This window comes from Aotus nancymaae, unplaced genomic scaffold (genome assembly GCF_030222135.1).
Source record: "Aotus nancymaae isolate 86718 unplaced genomic scaffold, 86718_ANA_hifiasm-v0.15.2.pri h1tg000007l, whole genome shotgun sequence".
NCBI lineage: Eukaryota > Metazoa > Chordata > Mammalia > Primates > Aotidae > Aotus > Aotus nancymaae.
In genome coordinates, this window is record NW_026988418.1 from 7,932,645 (window position 1) to 7,948,422 (window position 15,778).

The window sequence follows — 15,778 nt, forward strand, 5'->3', positions numbered from 1 at the left end:
CTCCCTTGTTTATTTAGAAGTAAGGTAATAGTCAGGTTAGAGAAACTGAGTCTGTGCATCGAGAGAGGACTTGACTAGGGTTGGATATCTAGGCAGGGACCCGAGTTAGAAAAGCCAAATCTCATGGTATTTTCTTATTCTGAAATTTTGTCTTACTGGCTATTGTTTGAAATCAAAGTGTTATTAGAATTTGTGTGTGGTAGAGATTTGGACTACATGTAATGAGATTTGCTGTAATGGTATTTGACTAGTATTAGAATTCACAGTCCCTGGGTTTCTTGTATGTCCTTAGATTTTAAGTTATACAGACACTTTTACCCTCTTGCCCATGTGAGACAAATCTGTGAACCTTCCCCCATCTGTGTGTGTCACAGTCCCACAGCATGATGGATTGTCTCTGCTTGGGGGAGGCTTAGGACGGGGCTTGAAGGGGCCTTGTAGGTCAGAAGAGAAATACAGCAGCAGGACTGAGATTGGGGGGGCTGCCTGGGGAGGGATTAGCAGGGGGAAGGGGAGGGCAGGGTTGGGCGGGGCATAGTGTCTGTGTGCATTCTCCTAGGAGTAAAAGAGGGCTGTCCATTACCCCGAACGCACAAATAAACTCAGTGTTTTTCTCTTTGTAGAAAAAAAGCCCCACGGGATTTGGGACTACCAGAGAATGACTCTGCATGTCAGTGGGAAAGGTGGGGAGTAGGAGGATGGGAGTAGGGAAGACTGACTCTGTGCCTGAGGACCTTGGATTTGAGTCTGTTCTTTAAATAGAGTAGCTCATATTTGAAGAGTCTCATGCCCACACATGTTTGTAGCAGAAATAGCCATTGGAGGCCAGTCATCTGATACCTCAGTCTCTATCAGCTCCTTCATGGCTCCATTTAAAGAAAGGGGTTCAGCTCACCTTTGGAAGTAAAGTGTCTCTGAAGGTCATGGAGCACCCAATTCTGCTCCCTCTCTGCCCCCAGCCCTTCCCACATTTAGTCACAAAAGTGTGTGCTAGGTAGGAAGGGAAATGCTGAATGTTCTTAATGTTTGGTTCTTAAAGAAGGGGAGAAAGTCTGGGATTTAGGCCCAAATGCCAAAATCATGGTTCAGAAGGAACTCTAGAAAAGGTAGCAGGAGAGGTAAGGGCAGTAGCGCATGCTCGGCTGAGGAATCAGCAGGACTGCAGTTAGGGCCTCGGCTTCAGCTTCCTTCCTGAGCAGTAAAATTTAAAAAAAAAAAAAAAAATCCCTAGAACAACAAAAGTCTGGACGCATGGGCTTCCTTCCTGACAGGCCAACCTGGTGGGGCTTCATTCAGACTGAGCAGCAGTCAAGGCTGATTTACGGGTAAAAGAACCCAGACATGGGTTTAACCCTTTCCTAACCACAGAGATGCTGCATTGCAAAGGCTGCCTCCTTCTTCTAACTTACCATCCGGGTGTGGGGAAAGTTTTATTGTCATTTCTTCTTTATTTAAAGAGAGTACCTGCTGCTAAAGTGCCTGTGTTCTCTTCATGAGAAAGCTGAGCCTATGAGAAGTTGAGTGACTTGTAAGAAACCTTACTTACCATCAAGTCCTGTGTCTCAGGCTCTTGATGACATTATATTGACTCTGCAGTATTGAATCCATCTTTGATCATGGGAAGTGCCTCCTGGAGTCTGTATTGGGGTGCTGCTGTGAGCCCCAGTTTTACCTCTGTAAGATACTGGTTCCACAGAAGGAATATTACTGCTTTATCTTAGCTGTCTGTTGGTGGCAGTGGATAAAACTGTGTCAGAGTTTTATCACATGAGACATGACTCAGTTGCCATCATTGGTCAAATATGATGCACTCATCAGTTCATTTAATCATTCAGCTGTACTTACTGTGTACCTACATTGTTTCAGGCACTGGGGATAGACTGATGTGCAAGATAGATTATAGTCCCTGCCTTACTGGACCTCAAAGTTCAGTTAGCAATTGCAGGATTCTGGGAAAGTGCGGTCATAGGGGAAATATAACATGGCATGAGACTTAGAAGTTGGAGCATCTAATCTTGTCTAAGAGTCAGGGATAGCTTTCTGGAGCAAGTGACCTTTAAGCTGATACCTGGAAATCAAGAAGGAGTTATTTATTCAAAGCAGCTAGGTGTAGCAGTTTGCTTTTTTTGGACAAAGTATAGTATCTGAGAGTGGAAGAAAGATCTCCAGAGCTGCCAAGGATTGCTCACAATAAAGTGAGAATAGCATTGTTTCCTGCCAGGGCCTGAGACCTGACCTTGGGTCTCTCTATAGCACTTCATCCTATAACCAGGCATTCTTGAGAATGTCCATTTGGTGCTTATGTGGGTCTGGGGCTCATCATCATCTGGGTCCTGCTTTTAAAGTAACTTTCTAAAGATAAGTCACTAGAAAATGCTTTCTGATGACATATGCTATCTTAACCACCAGAGGACCCATGAGCACCTAGAACCATGCTTGGCACAGAGTAGATACTCAGGAAAGATTTGCTGAACAAAGGAGGGCCATTGCCCTGCTGATGTTGATGAGGTAGATTAAGTGTCCTCATCTTTTTACTAAAGTTCGGGCTTAGCTCTATCCTTTGCTCTACCCGGAAACGTGACAGGTCTCAGGGTCTAGAGTACTCACTTGGCCATTAAACTAAGCCACATAGCACCCGGGATTCTTGGCAGAGTTTCTTGGCAAAGTTTCCTCTGGGAGGTGCATTGCTCAGGCTTGACTTTCACAAGGGAGGTTAGGTGTATAATGCCAAGAGTATTGAAGAAGGAAAAAAAGAAGGCGAAGCAAACCGTTGTTCCAGCCTGGCACACGGCGGCATGCTAAAAACAGTTCCTTCCAGCCGGGGCCTCTGCACTCCACCGTCCCCGCTGTGGTTTTCCTTCCCTGGCCTCTTATCTTCATCATCGTTCTACATCCAGAACATTTCCTGAGCTCCTGTGTGTAGAGCGTTGTGCTCGGTACTGTTTGCAGGGGAATCAAAGAAACAGGAGATAATACTTCCTCTTCTTGACAGCCTTATGGTTAAGGTGAGTAGCTAAACTGTATATGTGGAAAAGAAATGATAATGTAAAGTAACAGACAGTAAGGCCACTAGGATTTCAAGAGAGAGTCATCCCTAAGGCTGGCTTTCCCAAAATGTGGTCTAAAGACTGCCTGCTTCAGATCACTTGTGGTGTGGTGTTGGTAGTGGAGGATGGTTCAGGGATGCGGGTGGGGTGAAGAATGTTATTTATAATGCAGATTCCCAGGGCCTACACTAGATTTCGTACTCAGAATCACAAGGAATGCAGCTTAGAAACTGTGTATTTAGCAAGCAGCCACCCTCGGTGATTCCTGTGCTCCTTAAGGTTTAGGAATCACTCTTCTAGGGTGAAAGTCTCAGGGGAAGATTTCACCAAGGAGTTTGGCCTTGCAGAAAGAGGAGTGAGGACTGGGGGGACGAATGGAAGAGGATGGAGGCCCGCTGAGGAGTCTGGGCAGGCAGGAGGGGAAGGGTGAAGACCCAGGGTCTGCACGCAGACAGTACTTTTCTCATCCTGTCTCCTGTCTGGGGAGGATCTGTCCACCTGTCCCGGCTCCCGCTCTGCTGCTGCTCCTCCTCGGATTGCCTCCCTCTGCCTGTCTTATTGCTGATCAACTGACTGTCTGTGCCCAGGCCTCCCCTTCTTGGTGCAATGTTATAATTATGAGGTGGCCCAGCGGAGGAGCTGGAGGTGCTTAGCCAGATGTGAGGGAGGCCAGTGTGAGCTGTGGTGCTCCTTGGACTCCGGCCAGCTTGTCTTCTCACTGCTGTTGCTCTACCGAGAAAGGGCTGGAGAGGGCTTGGTGTGTGTGTTTTGCCAGCCTCCTCTCTGCTCTTCCCCAGCCCTTGAGCATTCACATGCTCATTTGTAAAGAAATAAAAGTTGGAGGGCTAGAGGAATCTCTCAGTGGCAGAATTAGTCACCAACACCTGCAGATTGGCTTTCTGCTTTAAGCTTTAACCCTTCCAGGGGGCAGCTGCCACCGGCTAGAAGGTTCAGTGAGCCATGACTAGGGGCTTGCTCTGAGAGGTTCGGGGGTTTCAGGTACCTGTGCAGGAGGGGATGCTCTCTTCAACCTTGCTTCTGGAGTTGGGGGTGGTATTTTTCCCCCAACATAACTTCCCCTTTAAAAACACTCATCACCAGGCTGAGCACGGTGGCTTACGCATGTAATCCCAGCACTTTGGGAGACCAAGGTGGGTGGATCACAAGGTTAGGAGTTCGAGACCAGCCTGGCCAAGATAGTGAAACTCTGTCTCTACTAAAAATACAAAAATTAGCCAGTGCAGTTGTGGGCACCTGTAATCCCAGCTACTTAGGAGGCTGAGACAGGATAATCGCTTGAACCTGGGTGGCAGAGGTTGCAGTGAGCCGAGATCATGTCACTGCACTCTAGCCTGGGCGACAGAGCAAGACTTTGTCTCAGAAAACAAAAAAGCTCATCACATTAAATTGTAATTATTTGCTTAATTGTGCCTCTCCCATGGGCCCATATCTGTCTCCTTGTGTGAGTCCATCTAGTGTGTCCCCTCGTGTAGTGCCTGGCTTGGTAAATATTTATTGTTAAAGTAAATGAACCCAGGATCACTGTTTCTTCTGCTGAGTTTGCAGAGTTGCCAGCTGGCTCTACCCATGTGGAAATAGTCTGAAGGGCCACACAGGATCCACCGCAACATTGGGCACCTCCTGGCATGTTTACAAGTGGGAGGTGGTGACTAGAAATAGAGGAACGGTTCAATGGTAGGGCAAGAACACAGTCAGAAGCTCTGGGCCTGTCATTTACTAGCCATGTGATGCTGGGTAAGTCTCTGTTTCTCTGATCCCCAGCTCTTCATATATAAAATGGGAGATGGCAGATAGTCCTTGCCCTACCCTATAGGTTGCTGAGTAAATAGATAAACCAGATGTGTTTTGTAATCTAAAAGTAACCGTATAAATGCCATAGCCTCACCTAACGTAGGTACATGCAATATGTCTATGTAATGTCTGTCTAAAGAGCAAAATGGTCTTCGGGGCTAAAATAGTTTATGAAAAGCCTGAGCGTTCAACCTAGAGGAAGCCCTCTGAAATGCCATTCCATCCTTGAAGTTGAGCTACAGAAGACAGTCCGCATTCCCCGAGACCAGCTGCAGCACTCTTTTCCTGGGTATTTTGGGGCAAAAGTTACCCAACTCTTGTAGACTTTTTGTGAATGTAAGTTGGCAGGCCATTATCTATACAGATCTGTGACATCTCAGCTGAAATTTTATTTTGCCAAATCCCCACTGAAAGAAGTTTACCCTTTGCCTTTCTTCTCAGCAAAGCTCGGGACATCTTTACTTTTCCGTTTCCAGGGCCAGTGACTCTATTCCTGTTTTGTGGAGGGAGATGTTTTGGCTCGGGCACAGTGCTTTGGCCTGAGGAATGATAGGCAGAGTCAAGACGAAGAGGGCTTTCTGACCTAGAGACCTTTCCTAGGCTGCAAGAATAGCCATGCTGTATCTGCCAGGATGACAAGATGAAGAGGGTCCTGTCAGAGGTGGAAGGGCTTGCTCCTTAGGCAAGATCTTTAGAAGTTAAAGCTGGGCCAGGAGAATTGGAAGAGCAAGAATTTGAGAAAGCTTTTACTAGGCTGCGTGTGGTGGCTCATGCCCATAATCCCAGCACTTTGGGAGGCCGTTACGGGCAGATCACCTGAGGTCAGGAGTTTGAGGCCAGCCTGGGCAACATGGCAAAACCCCATCTCTACTAAAAATACAGAAATTAGCCAGACAGTGGCACATGCCTGTAATCCCAGCTACTTAGGAGGCTGAGGCAGGAGAATTGCTTGAACACAGAAGGTGGAGGTTGCAGTGGGCTGAGATTGCGCCACTACACTCCAAACTGGGCGACAGAGCAAAAAGAAAGAAAGAGAGAGAAAGAGAAGAACAAAAGAAAGAGAAAGAAAAGAAAGAAAGAGAGAGAGAGAGAGAAAGAAAAAGGCTTTACTTATGTGGTAAACTTCATTGCGTGATTATTTAATAGACCATTAACAAGCAAATTCATTAACAAGATCTTAATTAACAAGTTCAGGGTTATTCCTCCAAGTTCCCAGGGGTCCTGTTCTCCTCCCATTTAGTCCCAGAGACTTCCTATCCTTCTGAAACTAACCAAACCAGATGCATTTCAATTCAGTCTTTTTATTGCAAGTAAAATGACTGCAGGCAAAGAGAAGAACGTAGTACTACTCCTAATAATAATAGCTGACACTTTTCTAGCACTTTCTATGTGTCAAGCACTACTCTGAGTACTTTACAGGTAATAACGTATTTAATCCTCATAAAATCCCTATGAGACAGGTGTTGTTTATCTCCATTTTACAGATGAGGAAACTGAGGCACAGTGTTTAAGCAATATACCCATTGTCACATGAGCAAGTATGAGAGAAGAGGTTCAGATGCAGGCAGTCTTACTCCAGAGTCAATGAGAAGGAAGGACACTCCAGGAGAGAGAGACCTATGGATCAGATTCATGAGGTGATGAGAATAATACTTGTATTTGTTCACTGTGTGCCAGACACTGTGCTGAACACTTTGCATGTCAGGCTGTGTCCATACTCGAAAAATTCATAGGAGCCTTTTGCAGTGTGGCTGCCCTTAGGCACAACTTATTTTGGCCCCCTCACAAGCCCTTGTCACTCTCCCTGCACTGTGATTTCTTTGAGGTGGGAACTGTGTCTTAGTCTAAGATCTCTGTTCCCAGTACCCAGTGCATTGCCTAGAACTTACTAGTTATGATCTAAGAAAAAAGTTTGTCAAACATACCCTTTGGTGGGATGGGGGAAGATGATTTAGTGTCTGCTAATGCCCAATGTGCTTTACAGACACAGTAGCTTAAGAAGAGCTAAATCTGTCAGACGAGACAGATGCACCTACCCTTTCTGTGCCTCCATCTCCTCAGGGTAACGTGAGATGAACACCGGTATCAATCTCTTAGGGGTGTTGTAAGGATTAAATGAGTTAATACAAAATACAAATAAAGTCCTGGGAACACGGCCTCGCACAAAGTATGCCTTCAATAAATGTTAGCTACGATTAATATTACAAGGGTTTTGGCACAGATTTTAGGTCTCTTAAACCAGGTTTCTCCAGCTCTTACCTCCACTCCTGATTGCATTATGGGGACAGTGACTCCAGCAAGCCCCGAACACTTTTTTTTTTTTTTTTTTTTTTTTTGAGACTGAGTTTCGCTCTTGTTGCCCAGGCTGGAGTGCAGTGGTGCAATCTCCGCCAACCACAACCTCTGCCTCCCAAGTTCAAGCTTTTCTCCTGCCTCAGCCTCCCGAGTAGCTGGGATTACGGGCACGCGCCACCACACCCAGCTGATTTTGTATTTTTAGTAGAGACAGGGTTTCTCCATGTTGGTCAGGCTGGTCTCGAACTCCTGACCTCAGGTGATTCGCCTGTCTCGGCCTCCCAAAGTGCTGGGATTACAGGCGTGAGCCACCATGCTCAGCCCCAAGCCCTGAACTCTTATACATTTGTGCAGTTTGTGACAATTTCTACAGCTGAAAAATCTTCCAGTTGATATTTGGGAGTTGGTACCTATAATGTTGTCTTTCCTTCTTGGCTTCAGTTTTATGGGGGCTGGAGCAAGGATGAGTTTAGCACTCACCAGTGACCCCCTTTTTAAACTACTCTTAAAGGCACAGAGTGGAAATAACTAGAATTCTACACTGAATTCCTACCTGAGGAAGGACAGTAAACCAGAAGGACTTTTTCTGGGTTTAGTAAAGGGCTTGATTAATCCTGTTCTATGCATCCACCTGGACATCCACTCAGATAGCAAGTCTGTGGACCATTTACTGTTTACCAGCTGTTTTGGGGAGAGGATGAGGAAGTGATAGAATGCTTAGAATCACTGGGAAATTGGAGCTGGGAAGAAACCATTGCAGGCTGCTTTATTTTTCCCGTTTTCTAATTACTTACATAATGCTTAAGACTGTGTTTTCCCCTTTAAGGGGAAAAATTGCTCTTGCTCTGTTTAGAGCTCATCGCATTTGTACAGTCTACAAATACTCCTAAATCTCAACTTGAAGACTTCCAAGCACTGTTCTTGCGGCTGGCTGCTTTCCCTCCCACTCCACTATCCCACCCTGCCCCATCATCTTTAGTTAACCATGGATGCTCATAAACCCCCAAACTGGCCTCCCTCTTTCCGACTTCGCATCCTTGTGTTCTTTCTAAGTAGCTCGGCCATAATATCACTTTTCTTTAGCAGCATTCTAACTTCTAAGAGGCTTAATAGGCAAGGAGATTGTGGGGTCTTTGACTTCCTCTGAGCCGTAGCCCTAAGTGGTTTATTCTATTAAGCTGATTCTTGGTGGTGGATAGAGCTTTGCTGGATAAGAAATTGGGGTGGGGGAAAGTTGCAGTTGGAGGAATTGGATACTCCCACTCCCCCTTCCACTGTGCCCCACCCTCCAACCCAATCCGGCCCTGATTCTGTTTTTAGACCTTTGGAATGAAGGAAGTGGTGATGAAATTAAGTGAAGAACTCTTCTTACAGGACTTAAGAGGTTGACGTTTTCCACAGAACTGTCTTTTGCCTCCTCACCTCTTGCCTTCCTGCATTTTCATTCCTGCTCTTCGGTCTGCCACGTGTGGATTTGTCCTTTCTTTCCTTCCACCTCTACTTTTGCCTTCACTCCAACACTAGCTTGAGAAAAGAAAGTGAGGGGAGTAATGAATAACAATTTTGAATTATTGCTTTAAAGGGGGGAATCCTATCCAGGTGTGGAATGTAGAAAAAAAGCAACAGATAAGATTTTAACAAAGGAAACAATGCAACTTCTTCCAGATGTTTTCTCCTAGCATTACACCAGGTTGAATATATTCCTTCTAATGTGCTGACCCATTGAAGGATTTTCAGGTGTCCCTGTTAACATTCTCTCGTGGTTCAGGAGGGCCAGCAGGCTGGGAGAGCAGAGGAAGGGTCTGTTCTTTATTCAGCCATGCTGAGCTGCAGAGAAACTGTAAGGGAAATTAGTGAGCACGAGGAATGGTGTTAGAGAAGTGAGGGGGGTCAAGAGTGCAAGTGGAGAAAAAGAAAATACAGGAAAACCTTCACAGGGAAGGTGGGAAGAAAACCACAAGTAGCCAGAGAGCTCAAAAGAAGGAGAGAAAACTTGAAGATGGAGGTGGGAAGATGGAAAATTTGAAGCATTTCAAGGAACTGTGAGTAATTTGTTTGATAGCATACAGTTGTTGATGAAGGAGTGGGGAAACAGGGCCCTGTATGTGTGGTTGGCAGGCCTGTAAAGCAGTAGAGTCTCTTTGGAGGGCCTTTCGGCAATGTCTTTCTACGAAAAATTTAAATACAAATATCCTTTGATGGGATTCAACTTAAGAATTTATCCTGGCCAGGTGCGGTGGCTCACACCTGTGATCCCAGCACTTTGGGAGAGCGAGGTGGGCAAATCACCTGAAGTCAGGAGTTGGAGACCAGACTGTCCAACATGGTGAAACTCTCATCTCTACTAAAGATACAAAAATTAGCCGGATGTGGTGACAGGCGCTTGTAATATCAGCTACTCAGAAGGCTGAGGCAGGAGAATTGCTTGAACCCGAGAGGCAGAGGTTGCAGTGAGCTGAGATCCCACCACTGCACTCCAGCCTGGGAGACAGAGCAAGACTCCGTCTCAAAAAGAAAAAAAGGAATTTATCCTACATATATAGGGGGGTTAAGTACTTAAAGATGCATGTTCTTTATAATATTGTTTGTAATGTGAAAAAAACAGAAACAATCTAAATGTACGTTGGTAGGGAATTGGTAAAATAAGTAATGATATATCTATATTATAGAATACCACATAGAGGTTAACAAAATGAGTTAGAGCCGTAAGTGCTTATATGTAAAACAAGATACAGAGAAAAAAAAAAAACCTCTTTGTATAGAAAAAAAGATACATACATGTCTATCTTTATATATGCATATAAAATGTCAGAAGGATACATATAAAACTGTTAATGATAGTTTCCCCTGGGAAGTATGCCTAGGTAGGAAGAAGCAAGTAATACTTTTTTTATATATGCTCTTCTGCAGTATTTGAAAAGCTAACAAGTGATGTATTATTTTTATAATTTAAAAATTTAGTTTATGATTTTAAAAAAGTAATTTGGAGACACTAGAACAGAAAAAGGATATTAAAAAAAACTAAGGAAATCTAAATATAGTTAATAATGTATCAATCAATTTGGTTCATTAGTTGTGATAAATCTACCATATTACTAATATATTAATAATAGGGACAACTGGATGAAGAGTATGTGGAAACCCTCTTCTATCTTTGCAATTTTTCTATAAATTTAAAAACTATTCTAAAATAAAAGTTTATTTTTCAAAGATGATTTGGAAGATTATATTATGGGACAGACTCATAACCTAGCATTTATGATTGAATCTTGGAGAGATGAATTGATAAAATTGAATGATTTCTCTGGTTCTATAATTACTACTTAGTTCTGTTTCTTCCAAATGGTTAAGTGGATGGGATTACAGTCACAATTGCCGGGAAATGATTTGTGTGTGTGTTTACAAAATTAGTTTTCTTTTCTGAATTTGTTTTTTCTTCTGAGTTAGTTTGTAGAAAGGTTAACTCATGGTTATTTCAGTTTCACCATTCAAAAAGCACAGATTGTCCAGGAGCTATATAGTGAAATTAGTTTAAAAATGAAATAAGACTTGAAGTGGTCAAATGCTTGCTGCCTTCTTCAAGTGAGCAAGATGGGGTGAACAGACAGCAGATGTGAATGCTAAATGGAATTTCAATTAACCAGCTCCGTTTGTGGCTATATCTATGAAACTTTTCCCCCACTTAACTTGGTGCTGCAGCCACATAGGAGTGGGCAAGACGACTACATCCCTGCCCATCTTCTGAGTGGATCACTTTCCTCCTCATGCACCAGCAGGGCTGGTGGTAGCCATTAGCTGTGTTTGTTGCAGGATTAGGGTCTGGAGAGCATAGAGCCATTGGCTCAATATGATATGTGCTCATCGATCTTCCTGCTGCTGATAGTAAGGCTAAGGCCAAATATAAGACATTTTCCCTTTGAATTAATTCACATCTCAGCCAGAGGAAAGCACCTGGGTTTTACCTTCTCATGTAGCAGAGGGGGAGATCTCTGGGCCCTGTTCCCAGTTGGCCCTGGCACCCAGCTTGAAAAGAGGAATCCTCTGTATATTGGTTGCAACCAGCTACTTCATCCTTCTTGGAATTCCCCTTACCCTGGCTTCTGGGACATTATATTCCTATTGTTCTTCCACTTCTTCAACCATGTTTTTGCTCTCATAATACCCTGTGTTTCCCCCTGTTAAAGCACTCTGATTTTTTTTTTTTATTGTGATCAAGTATGCATTGGGGAGGGGAACAGAATCCTGCTTCTCTGTAGAGGCATTTTAAAACAATAATCAACTAAAAGTTGGTCTGCTTTTGTTTGTTTGTTTTATTTTTTGAGACCCGTTCTCACTCTGTCGCCCAAGCTGGAGTGCACTGGCACGATCTTGACTCACTGCAACCTCCACCCCCCAGGTTCAAGTGATCCTTGTGTCTCAGCCTCCCGAGTAGCAGGGATTACAGGTGCCCACCACCATGCCTGGCTAATTTTTGTATTTTTAGTAGACACAGGATTTCACCATATTGGCCAGGCTAGTTTTGAACTCCTGACCTCAGGTGATCCACCTGCCTCAGCCTTCCAAAGTGCTGGAATTACAGGCATGAGCCACCATGCCTGGCCTGTTTGTTTAGAAGCAAGGTCTTGCTATGTTGCCCAGGCTGGAGTGCAGTGGCTATTCACAGGTGTGATGATAGTAGCCTCAAGCCCCTGGGCTCAAGTAATCTTCCTGCCTTAGCCTGTCCAGTAGCTGGGACTACAGGTGTGCACCACCACAAAAAGCTCTGGTCTGCTTTTTAATATCATCATGTGTGGGCAGTTTTAAACAATGTCAGTTGGAAAATATTTCTCCCCACACAAATATTTTGTTGGTATAAGTTTGAAAAAATTGCTGTGGTTACTCTTGGGTTTTGATATGTATGCAAGTTTCAAATTAGCTTTTTATTTTTGAGTCTTGCTCTGTTGCCCAGGCACTCTATCCAGGAATACAGTGATGCGATCTCGGTTCACTGCAACCTCTGCCTCCTGGGTTCAAGTGATTCTCCTACCTCCCGAGTAGCTGGGATTTCAGGTGGGCGTCACTCCACCCAGCTAACTTTTGTATTTTATGTAGGGATGGGGTTTTACCATGTTGGTCAGGCTGATCTAGAACTCTGGACCTCAAGTAATCCACCTGCCTTAGCCTCCCAAAGTGCTGGGATTACAGGTGTGAGCCCTGTGCACGACCAAATTAGCACTTTTCAATTATTTGTCCTTTAATGAACCTTGTCATCTATAAGGAAGAATTTGGAGAACTTCCAGTTGTACTGTGGGCCCCTGACGTCTGCAAATTCAGCTTGATTTGAGAATAAGTACGTAACAGTTCAGAATCAGTTGAGCTTCCACAGGACAGTTTGTATCTCCAACTCCCGTGACACAGCATATTCCTTCCTGCATTTACACAGTATATTCAAAATAAACAATGACAGCACGTGAACTGTAAAGATAATGTCACGAAAATGGGAAGTTTTTTCAATTCTGTCGTTCTTTGTGACCACTTGGAGTTCTTATATGTGTTTAAGTTTTAAAACAGCGAAATGAACTGCAGGGTGTAATATTTTTGTTTGATATGTGCAAATTTTAGTTTGCCTAGTAAATAGTTTACTAAATTTGAGCATCTTTAAAACATAAAGGCCAGGTGTGGTGGTTCATGCCTGTAATCTCAGCACTTTGGGAGGCCGAGGCCTCCTGATGCCAGGAGTTCAAGACCAACCTGGCCAGCATGGTGAACCCCCATCTCTACTAAAAATATAAAAATTAACCGGTTCAGTGGCGCATGCCTGTAGTCCCAGCTACTCCGGAGGCTGAGGCACAAGAATTGCTTGAGTCTGGGAGGCGGAGGTTGCAGTGAGCTGCGATTGTGCCACTGTATTCCAGCCTGGGTGACAGAACAAGTCTCTGTCTCAAAAAATAAAATAAAATAAAATAAAACATTCTTTTAAAATCATTAACTGCTTATATTAAAATTAAAGAATCAAGAAAACTATTATGACTGATTATTACGTGGAATCAAGAAAATTATTATGACTGATTATTACATGATTAGTTATTTGTCATTTAAAAAATGACCTGCTGTGTCAGATATATTCTGTATGCCCTTGGAATAATGTTTGAATTGAAATATGAAATGATGAGCCAGAGATCACTATGTAAGGGTTTGGGAATAGGGGGTCCTGGAATGTTTGAGCAGTGGAGAGAAGGCCCGAGGTCTGGGACAGAATGAATTTGGGAGAATATGGTAGGAGATGAGATGGAGAGGGGCCAGACCTCTGTAAATCTTTTAGGCCACGGAGAGATGGATTTTATTTTGGGTTCATCAGGAAGCCACAGAGTGTTTTAAACAGGGAGAAGTACCATGTTGTGATCTATCACCTTAAAAGATTGCTTTGGCTGCCGCGTGACTAACAGATTGACGTAGGGAAAGTGTTAGTAACAGACGACTTGTGAAAAGGCCATTGCACAGGAGTTTGAAACCACCTGGGCATCATAGCAAGACCCCCGTCTTTACAAAAAAATGTCAAACTTAGCTGGGTGTGGTAGTGCACGCCTACTGTCCCAGCTACTCAGGAGGCTGGGGCAGGGAGGATCGCTTGAGCCTAGTAGTTCAAGGCTGCAAGGAGCTATGATTGTACCACTGTACTCCAGCTAGGGCAACAGAGCAAGATCCCGTCTTAAAAAAAAAAAAAAGATGAGGAAGGAATAATGTCTTATAGTTTTTGAAGTATCCACCATACCCTTCCCATAGTAGGTACTCGATAAATGTCAAATAAATACATTTCTAAAATGTGAAGTGACTGAAAAAACACCAAATAATCTGCGATGGAGTACAACATGCTGAGCAACCTGGTGCTAGCCCAAGAGCATGGACTTTGGAGTGCAACAAATTGGGCTTTAATTGCATTTCTGGTACTTCTTAGCTGTGTTGCTTTGGGGCAAGTAATTTAAATTTTTCGAGGCTTGAGGCTTCCATGTCTGCACAATGGGAATCAGCTGACTCATCATTTTGTTCTATTGAACAAATTAAATGAGATAATATATTTAGAACATGGTGCCTGATTTATGGTAGCCACTCAATAAATAGTGACTATTATAGCTAGCAGGACATGAGGATACCTTGAGATTGTGGTCAGTGAAACTTTAGGGTGATTACAGCCATGGGGAACAAGGCACCAGAGTTCTTTAGGATAAAGAGGAACACTTGGGACCTTTTCACAATTGAGACTCTGTCTCCTGAATCTAAACTTTTGCGGTCGTTGAGTAATTGGATTTGCAAATCTAAAGAGGAATAAAAGGCCAGGCGCAGTGGCTCACGCCTGTAATCCCAGCACTTTGGGAGGCTGAGGTGGGTGGATCACTTGAGGCCAGGAGTTTGAACCAGCCTGGCCAACATGGTGAAACCCCTTCTGTACTAAAAATACAAAAATTACCTGGGCGTGGTGGCATTTGCCTGAAATCCCAGCTACTCAGGAGGTTGAGGCAGGAGAATCCTTTGAACCAGAGGTTGCAGTTAGCCAAGATCGTGCTAATGTACTCCATCCTGGGTGACAGAGCGACACTCCATTTCACAAAAAAAAAAAAAAAAAAAAAAAACTAGAAGAAACCTTTGGATAGAAAAAGTTGGGGTTAGAATCTTCTCTGTCAGCTCAGCTCTTCCCCCTGAATTTAGGAGGAGTCAGATCTCCTCTCCTTCCATTTCCAAGCTTAACAGAAGTGTCCTAAGGTATATGCCTCCTTGGCATAGAGTCCCTGAAGCAAGTTTCCACTTTTCTCTGCAAAAGGTCCCTGGAGCACAGGGAGCTCTTGTCTTGTACCTAGTTAAATGCCTTGATTAAGGATGTAATCATAGTTGTTTGGCTCTGTAAATCATTTGACCCTCACCTAAAGCAGCCCGGGCCTCTCGGGGGCCCAGCAATCACCATTCTGAATGTGTGAGGATAGAGCGGAGCAGGAGACAGCTTTTACCCTAGTGGAAAGACAGCCACTTTTTTGGGGGTAATATATTTTTCTTTTTTTCTAGGTTTTCTTGTTGAGATCGTGTGTGTGTGCGTGCGTACACGCATGTGTGAGCAAAAGAGAGAATTGAAAGAGGAAAAGGCCCAATAGTGTACAGAAACTGCTAGCACAAAGGCCAGGGGAGGAACTTGCAGGGAAAGACAAGGAAGTGATTTTGCCCAGTTTAAATCCCACTTGAACCGTGTGGTTTCTGAGTCCTGAACCTTTTGAGGTTCAAGTTGAGTGCACTCTTGACAAAACGTGATTTTCTGGTTCACATCAAAAAGGCTTTAAAAGACTTCGAAGTCTTTTCCTTAGGACATCAAACAGTCCTCAACAAAGCAGGGTGCTGATGAGATGCGTGCAAATGAACAGATTAAATTCTCCCTTGAGGATTAGATTCTCCTTAAGAAGCATGTGAAGTTGGAAACTTGGGAGATGGGGCTATGCCAAAACATACTCACACTCTTGGGACCCCAGAGCGCCCTTTCCCCTGTTTACCCCCCGCACCTCCCCGGGCTTAGAGGCTGACCTTATTTGTTATGAGGTTCATATAGAAGTGCCCAGGGAATTAGAAACTGAAAACAAACTCTTCAGGATTCTCTGTCTTGCCTA

The 15,778-nt window shown here is 44.0% G+C and overlaps 1 protein-coding gene across 5 annotated transcripts in view; it reads left to right on the top strand.

Moving 5' to 3' along the window:
- Positions 1-15,778, top strand: part of RNF220 (ring finger protein 220) — a 252,881-nt gene that overhangs the window by 15,813 nt on the left and 221,290 nt on the right. The window contains exon 1 of one of the 5 annotated variants that reach the window (XM_021673338.2): positions 2,868-3,005. The exons of the other annotated variants lie outside the window; for them this stretch is intronic. The gene's annotated coding sequence lies outside the window, so the exon portion shown is untranslated. Of the gene's footprint in view, positions 1-2,867; positions 3,006-15,778 lie in introns of those variants that run through there. 5 annotated transcript variants of the gene reach the window in all.